Raw genomic sequence first — 8,694 nt, forward strand, 5'->3', positions numbered from 1 at the left:
GGGGGGGGGGGGGGGGGGGGGGGGGGGGGGGGGGGGGGGGGGGGGGTCCTGGCGAGAAGGCGGGGTCCGGAGGCGGGCGGAGTGGGGCGTGGGGAGGGGTCTCCCGCGCTCCCCCCACCCGCCGGCCCCGCGCCGACCCTGCATTCCGCGGCCGCGCACCTGGCCGCCCCGAGTGTACACAAGGTGCCGGACAATGTGCGGCTCCCCGGGCCATTGTCCGCGGCGCTGGGCGGGACAAAGGTGCCCCCGGGCCAGCGGCCGCGGCGAGGGGCGGCGACGCGGTTTACCCAGCTGGGGGAGGAACAAAGGGCCGCCGCCTTATCGCGGCCGGCGGGCGGGGCGGGGGCGCGGGGTCAGGCCGGGGGCGCGGGGGAGGGCCGCCCGCCAGCCCGAGGGGTCGCCGCGGCCCCGTCGCAGCGCCGCTGCCGCCCGGGGGCGTCCCTGCCTCTCGGCCCGGGCCTCGGGAAGGCGCGCCCGGAATGCCCCACGGGGATCCCGGGGGCAGGAGGTGAAGGCGGCTCGGTTCGCGGTGGTTTGTGCTCCGAGATGATCCGGTTCTGTTACAATGCGGGTGGTTTTCGTATGGGGTCACCTTTCCATTTACAGCCTTGCTTCCAAGCATGTTTTCTTCTGTGCTGAAACAGCATCTTGAAAAAGGATAAACAGGAAGAGTTAGAGTCGTCCTGGCTCAGGGGCTTGCGAGGAGAGAATGGCCCGCTTTCCCTTGTCCGTCCTGGGGGACAGGCCAGGTGTCCCTCTGGGGCCGGTCCTTCTAAGGAGACGCGCACACCTAAGGTTCTTAAAACAGAGACACCAACTCTGTGAAGCTTGCCGTTGATTTTTTAAATAGATAAATCTGTAAAGGGAATGTAAGTTGTGTCTGTTTCTTTCCCCCCGTGGGTCTGCAACCAGGCTTATTACCTTTCAGCACCCTGCTCCATCCATCCTGGTGATTATTTATTCCCAGGTGCGTGGGGGCGGGTGTCATCAGATTCCCACCCACGTGCCCTTGGATCAGGCGCCTGTGTGACACTGCAGCCCTTTCACCCATGAAAGAGATAATAGCCAACTCAAAATCCATCCACCATGCATTCATTCAGCCAGCTGTTTTAGAATAGCTGCTCTCTGCTGGACACTGTTCTGAGCACCAGGGTGCATGCGTGAATAAAACAGACAAAATTCTCCATCCTCCTGGAGTTACATAGTAGTGGGAAGATAAAGACAAGACTAACAGACACTATATATGTGCCTTACCTAGTGTAAAACGTGCATGAATCCATGAGGTTAGGTGTCAGGTAAAGTAAGAGTGAAGGAGGAAAGAGGTCTACAGCCTGAACACAGTCCTCACTGGACGGCCTGTCATTCTCAGCATCACCTGGGATGCAGGACTTTGACCTTCTGGTGCATGATGGGAATGTGAGAAATCGGGTTGTAGCTGCCTGCCTTTAAAGGGGTTGGAGGATAAGAATTAGAGACCTCTAAGAACTGTAGAGGGGACTTCCCTTGTGGTCCAGGGGTTAAGAATCTGTCTGCCAATGCAGGGGACGTAGGTTCAATCCCCGGCCAGGGAATTAAGATCCTACGTGCCACGGGCCAACTAAGCCCGAGAGCCACAACTAGAGAGCCCATGCACCACAACTAGAGAGATGCCCGTGCACCGCAACAAAAGATCCCACGTGTCGCAACTAAGACCCAATGAGGCCAAAAATAAAAATAAATAAGTATTTTTTAAAAAACACAAAAACTGTAGAGTCCAAGTGATCAAATATTCACTTCCTGATTCACAGTGTTCCTAAACCTGTTGGTAGAATAAATATTCCAGAAAACAGATGCACGTGTGCATGGTGGAAGTGGGAATTTGGGGACAGAAATAGATTACATGTATGATTTTTTTCTTCCTTCCTTTCTTTCTTTCCACTGAGATATAACTGACAAAGCATTATGTCAGTACCTTATAATACATAATTGTATTAGTTTTAGGTGTACAGTAATTTCTTAATTTTCATAATTCAGGCATTTAAGACCACTCTGGAAAATAAAAGAGAAAACGGAAGCTTTCACATAAAAGGTTCACTGCCAGTGTTAGAGAATCCGACCCCGGGGCACAGAAGCTCACGGAGCCATGAGGGCTGGGAGTGGGCCGCGCCGCCTTCCTGCACTTCAGGTGCCCTGTGCACCTGCCTGGGGCTTGGGTGCCTTCCCTTCACGCACAGGGCATCCCGTCTCCACGCACCTGCACAGGCCGTTCTTCCCACCGGACTCACGTCCCCCTCATTTCCTGAGTCCCGTCCCTTCTCCCAGGCCTGTCACCTCCCCCACAATGTTCTGTGCCCAGAGCAGAGGGCTGTGGAGAAGGGCAGGGACCCCAGAGCGTGGGCTTGCATCCCGCCTCACCTAGTGTGTGCCCGTGTCCCCTTCTGTAGAAGGGGGACCGGGTCAGTCCCGGTCTCCCAGGGAGAGAGGAAGCTTGGGCAGCTGAGCGTGTGCCAGGCCCCACATACAGACTCAGGGAACAGTTCAGCAAACCAACATCCTCGCAGCTCTTGGTCTCCACACCCACAAGGCACAGGGGGCACCCTGGGTCCACGCGCTCCAGTGAGGGTCCTCGAAGTTGAAGTTCCAGGCTAATCTGGGAAAGAGATGTGGTGGGTAGGGGTGTGAGGGTGGGGAGGAAGGCTTTGTAAAGACTCTTTGGGACTCACAGGAACCCAGGAATAAGGGCCAGGGTGAGAGTGCGTGGGTGAGATCCTGGCACTTACGGACTGGGGGGCGTGGGGCAAGTGACTTGACCTCTCTGTGCCCCATGGTCCTCTGTCAAGCGGGGAATGGCAGCCCTGTTTCGCAGGGCCACTGTTGAGAAGCACACAGCACAGGAGGGAAGGGCCGAGGGCCGCCCCAGAGGAGGTTCCGCCACGTCAGCCCCTCCCACACAGGGCCCGTGGTGTCCCCACTCTCCACTCGCTGCCCTCCTGGACTTGCCTGCTGGAGGCTCATGGACCCAGGGCCACCCTGTGTCCACACCGGCATGATCACTTCTCTTGGGGACTCCTGCAGAACGGAGAGAGAGACAGAGACAGACACAGAGAAGGAGAGAGAGCGCGAGAGCCATCAGCTTCCCGTGAACCTGCCTCTCTGGCCAGCCTGGAGCCCTGGAGCCCAGCCTCCTTTTGAGCCATGAGGCGTTTGCAAGTGGGGTGCGCCTGGAGCCTTGAAAACGGCCTGTCTGCCTGCTGTGCTGGAGAGGCACGGGCGAGCTGGGTAGATGCGGGCGACACGCAGGTTGACCGCAGCCACGAGAGAGTCCCAGAGTCCCAGCGGAATCGCCAGCCCACAGAAAGATGAGCTGACGGCTGTTGTCGCAGGTCACTGCGTCTGGGGGGCTGCTTACACAGGAAAAGCCAGCTGATCCAGTACGTACTACGCGCGCAGCTCAACCTTCCAAACCACGGCCGCACAAAGAGCTCCGCGAGCTCCCGCCACTACCTGCTACCTGGACCCACAGCTGCCTGATCTAAGTGATACTTACTGAGTAAGGCTGCCGTGCCCGACACAGTACCAGGCTCTGGGCAGAAAGCAGAGAACGGCAGGGCCATGCTCCCCGTGCCGTGGGCCTCAGGCTGCAGCCGGTTGGAGGCAAGATGCCCAGGAGGGTACCCAGGAGTGAGCAGCGCCCTGGAGATGTCCACAGACCGCCGCCTGTTGGTAACCGTGGGGTCTTAATTCTCACCGCCGTGGGCTGCGCCCGCTGGCCTGTTAGCTGCTTCAGTGCAAGGGCCGTGTAGGCTATTGTATCAGTCAGGACCCGGCCGGCCGCACGCACCAGGAGAGCCAAAGGAACAGTGGCTTTCACGGACAGAAATTCATTTCATCTCCTGTAAACCCAGGCTGCCAGCGGCTGGTCTGGTGGGCCACGGCCCTTTATCTCGTGGCTTTTCCTCTGTGGTTCAAGGTGGGGCTTGGGCTCCACACCCCGACCAACACGACCAAGGGCAGGTGCGCGTGTGTCCTCCCCAGGGGTTCAGGTGTGGCCCCTTTGCTCACATCCCACTGGCGAGAAGTCTCTCTCTCTCGCTTTTGTTAATCTGGCTGAGCTGTGTGGCTTGTGGGATCTCAGTTCCCCGACCAGGGGTTGAACCTGGGCCCCGGCAGTGAGAGTGTTGAGTCCTAGCCACTGGGCCACCAGGGAACTCCCGGGTGAGAAGTCGTAACACGGCCATGCTAAGCTTTGCCGGAGGTTGGAAAGTGAGTCTTTATTTCCATTTGTCCACAGGCCTCGCTAAAAATTGGGGTTCTATTCCGAGGGAGGATGGGGCATGACTGGAGGACAGCTAACTCTGCCCTGGGTATTTGTTTGGTTCTTTGTGTGTGTGTGTGTATGTGTGGCAAAAAAACACATAGTAGTTATCATTTTAACCATTCGTAAGTGTACAATTCAGTCGCACCAAATGCATACAGTATTGTGTACCAACACCTGTATCTATTCCCCAAATGTCGCATCACCTCTGTCCCCATTAAACACTAACCCCCTTCCCCCTCCCCTGGGGAACCTCTACTTTCCAATTCTGTGAATTTGCCTGTTCTAAGTATGTTTTGGTCCTTTTGTGCACTTCCCACTGTATCCAGTATAGAGATGAGCACATCAAAGGGCTCCAGTAAATTAAGCTGGTTTTTCCCACTTCAGCAAAGGTACCGCTCTCCTCCCAGGCGTTTGAACCAAAGGCTCTGGGTCACACTCTGCTTCCTCTCGTCCTCCTGGCCCAGCTCCCCTGCGGCCAAGGCTGCCCGCGGGACACACACGCTCCAGGGACCTGCCCCAGCATGCCACCTTTGCCATCTCTCCCCGACGCCCCAGGCTGCCCGTCCCAGGCGCCAGCATCTCTAGATGTGACTCAAGTACATGCTGCTGACTAGGACACCCCTCCCCCCAGCGGGAGCCTGAGGGCGAGGGAGCCAGCAGAGCAGCGTAGGAGTCAGAGGCCAAACAGCTCACTTTGAAAAGTAAAACCGATGCCCCAAAAAATGTAAGTTCTCTACTGTACAGCACGAGGAACTATACTCAGCATTATGTAACAACCTCTAAGGGAAAAGAATCTGAACCTCTGTGTATGTATAACTGAATCGCTGTGCTGTACGCATAAAACTTACACGGTATTGTAAATCTACTCCAATAAAAAAATTTTAAAAAAATTTCTCTGCTAAATTTAAAACCAGAAATTCAGAAATCCTTCCAGCTACCTTGACCTATTTCCTTTACCGATTTTCACAGGTAAAGGAAACACCTGAATCGTCACACACTGCACTCTTGCTAGCTTTTCAAAATTGCTTGAAAAAACCAGGGGTGCTTGTGACCCTCCTGAGTCCCCGGCGGCGGCTCTGGGATCCTCCCGCCGGCGGCCCCTCCTAGGGTGGGCTGGGGGTCTCCTCGGGGCCATGGACGCGCCCCAGTGCCCCCATAGCTGAGGCCTTCTCTCTCCTATCTTCATAAAACAAAGTAATTCGCTTTTAATGACTGCCGGTGTTTTCTTTCCCAGTTCTGTTTGAGCAGATAATGTGTCGGAGGCTGTCCCAGCAGGGTTAAACCACCGTGACCTTCATAATCAGAGAACAGAAATAAACGATGTTTACTCATAAATGTTACCGAGTCTCCGGTGCCCAGATGCCTCCTAATCACAGCGGGGGTGATAATATTTTCCTTTTATCAGGCCTCTCACTCACAGGTAACAAAGTGCTTTATTATCCCACCGTGCAGGTAGGGAGCCCTCGGTCGCACGGTTTCCCAACCCGGGACGCGCTCGGGGTCTCCCTGCTGGTGGCCCCATTGGGCCGCCGGAAGAGTCGCTCCCCCGAGGGCCCCCCAGGCCTGGAGATCTGGGTGGCCGGAGGGTGGGCAGGGAGCAGAGACCCCATGAGTCCCCTCTGGGATCTCGACAGGCCCACTTGGCCTCTGCTGTCAGGGTACAAGTCAGTGGCCCAGGCCCCTCCAGGCCGGGCTGACCTTGCAGGGGGAAGTGGCCAGATCACTACTGACTCTCATGCAGGTTGTTTCCGCTGCCACTCGCTTCACAGGAGCCGGGCCAGGAGCTCAAGGGGGAGGCGGCTGGACCCCACTGGTGTCGGGGAGAAAGTGCAGGTCTGCACCGGCCTGAAACCCGGCTTCTTCCAGGCCCGAATGGCCAAGCCTCCGTGCAGGGAGGACAAGGCCCAGAGGAGAGGCGACTGGACAGTGACACTCCACAAAGCACCCACCCCTGCCCCGGTCCCCAGTGGCACAGCCAGGCCACTCACGAGTCCAGGGAGTGTGGGCCTCACTCCAGCTGCCCTGTACTGCGCTGCGTGGACAGACCAAGGGCACGTGGCACGAAACAGCAAGCCCAGCCCCAAAGTCCATCTTGTATTTTCGGCTTCTCTGTTTCACGGCTCTGGGGGGATGTTCGTGGTGGGGACGGCAGAGCCACTTTCCCAGGGCAGGCCCAGGGCAGGCCCGGGCCCTGCTGTCGGGCACCAGGCCAGGACGCCATGGCCTCTGCCGCTGATTTATCAGTTAGCCCCAGAGTAGCTAAAGTAGTAAAGCAGACGCTGGCTGCCCTATTAAATCTGATTTAGAAAACAAGAGAGGTTTAAAAAATCTCATTGTCCATTTAAGTCAAAACGCATAAGGATGCTAACGACCACTCTGTGGGTCTGGCCGGCTAGCTTGGGACCAGATTGAAAAGTACTTCCTCCACCAGTCAGAAGTCTGAGGGCAAGGATAAAATAAATCTCAAATAATTACGTTGTATTTTCGATGAGTTAAGTAAGTGTGCTTTATGCCGTGGACATGTGAACTTGCTTCTCTGCACACAGTAAGCCCTGGATAAATACTTACTGGGAAATCTGTGTTTGTAATGCATTGTTTTTGCATCTCGTCTGGTAATTCTGCCCTTGGGCACATCTGTTCAGAGTTGGCTATTTGTAGGAAATCAGAGCTTTGGCCAAGCCTGGGCAAAATTAAGTAATGACAGTAATAGAAATAATCTTAGCCCTCAATTTTAAGGTGTGTAGGTGCCGGGCACCCTGGTACAAGTGCTGGACTCCTGGAGCTGCGCTGGCCTTCAGTGCTTTGGTTTCACCTTGTACTTTTTTGCAAGCTTTGTTCTACTCTCATTAAGGATAATTTCCCCAGAGACATAAAAATGTCCTGGATTACCCATCAGCGTTTAAGAATTATAAAGTAGATACTAATTCAGACCTTCAGAATGATATTCACGGGAAATCGTGGCTTGAGGAAGAAGAAGGCCTTCAGAGACCCCCTATTTGCACTTCAGGGGGAAGTAACCAGAGAGAGAGGTTCTGCTCTCAAACAATTAACAAGCACCTCCTTTGTCCAGACGGGAACCTACCCGGTGACTGATCCGGACACAGTGCCAGGTCCTCTGAAGGACACAAAGCTCATCATCGGTCATAAAATCGCAGGTCCTAGAGTTAGAAGTGCCCTTACTCCTGCTGAGGTCAGGCTGTCAGCAAAGCTGCTAAGCACGCCTTCTTTGGCCAAGTCATTGATACAAACGTGGGGGAAGGGGGAATGCCGAGCGCAGACAGGGACCTGGAGCTGCTGCTGGGAACCTTCCTGGGCCCGTTGGACAGACGACGGGTCTGCGTCCCGGTACTGCTCACCCGCGCCCATCGCCCACTGACCTCCTGGCAGCTGTGCCCTTGCGGGGACAAACCAGAACAGCTGGCCACCCTGCCTACTCTTCTGAATGGACAGGATTAAGGACCCACGAGAAGAGAAATGAGAGCAGTACGGACTGAAGTAGTTGTTAGTGAACTCATCCTGAGTTTAGAGAAACTACCGCTGTCGCTCCAGGCACTCACAGACCTACTCGAACAATTAGAGAGAACCTCGATGGCAAATCCATTTTATAGGTAAGAGTACTTCAGAGATGCAGTGACTGCTGTGTGCTGGCAGCAGGCTGGCCTTGAGCTGGGCTGGTGCCAGCAGTGGCCGGGCCCGATGTGCTTGTCCCTTCTACACCTTGTGACTGACCAATGGGCAGGCCAACAAGAGCGTCCCCATCACCTAGTCGAAGCGGGACTGCTCAGGGACTGAGCAACAAAACTGCGCTACGAAACTCTACCCCACACCTGGATTTACAGACGCTCGGCCAGCGCAGCTGGGGCTCCCCTCCACCTGGCAGGGTCTCCTCCCGACAGGCAGGAGAATGGGTCGCCAACCTGGGAGCACGGGCCCCGCCCCAGCCCGAACCCCGCACAGGCTCTGCTGGGAACCAGTCTCGTGCACTTGCCCCAGCCAATGGTAGCGTCTCGCCATCTGCCGTTCAGAGACGCGCCTGTCATGGCTTCAGTCGTTTTGCGATGGGTAGTCTGATCTTCCCTGGGGAAAAGGGAGAGGGGTATAAGAAGACTCATCTAAAAAATGTATGTATTTTTATTTATCTAGCTTTGGCTGCGGTGGGTCTTCATGGCTGCGCGCGGGCTTTCTCTAGCTGCGGCAAGGGGGGCTGCTCTTTGTTGCAGAGCGTGCACTTTGTTGCGGCGGCTTCTCTTGCTGCGGAGCACGGGCTCTAGGCGTGCGCGCTTCAGTAGTTGTGTCTCACGGGCTTAGTTGCTCCGGGGCATGTGGAATCTTCCCGGACCAGGGGGAACCCATGCCCCCTGCATTGGCAGGCGGATTCTTAACCACTGAGCCACCAG

General features: G+C 56.0%; 1 long non-coding RNA gene across 3 annotated transcripts in view; it reads right to left on the reverse strand.

The window, feature by feature from the left end:
- Positions 1 to 47: 47 nt before the first annotated feature.
- Positions 48 to 8,694, reverse strand: part of LOC113617881 (uncharacterized) — an 11,131-nt gene continuing 2,484 nt past the window's right edge. For 2 of the 3 annotated variants that reach the window (XR_003431803.1, XR_003431801.1), the window contains 4 exons: positions 2,760 to 8,374; positions 2,395 to 2,629; positions 1,952 to 2,028; positions 48 to 647 (listed from right to left, as the gene is read on the reverse strand). This is a non-coding gene — a long non-coding RNA (uncharacterized LOC113617881). The remainder of the gene's footprint in view (positions 648 to 1,951; positions 2,029 to 2,394; positions 2,630 to 2,759; positions 8,375 to 8,694) is intronic. The other variant, XR_003431802.1, reaches the window with a different exon arrangement.

This window comes from Aethalodelphis obliquidens, unplaced genomic scaffold (genome assembly GCF_003676395.1).
Source record: "Aethalodelphis obliquidens isolate GAN/ISIS:26980383/991018 unplaced genomic scaffold, ASM367639v1 scaffold5, whole genome shotgun sequence".
Lineage (NCBI taxonomy): Eukaryota > Metazoa > Chordata > Mammalia > Artiodactyla > Delphinidae > Aethalodelphis > Aethalodelphis obliquidens.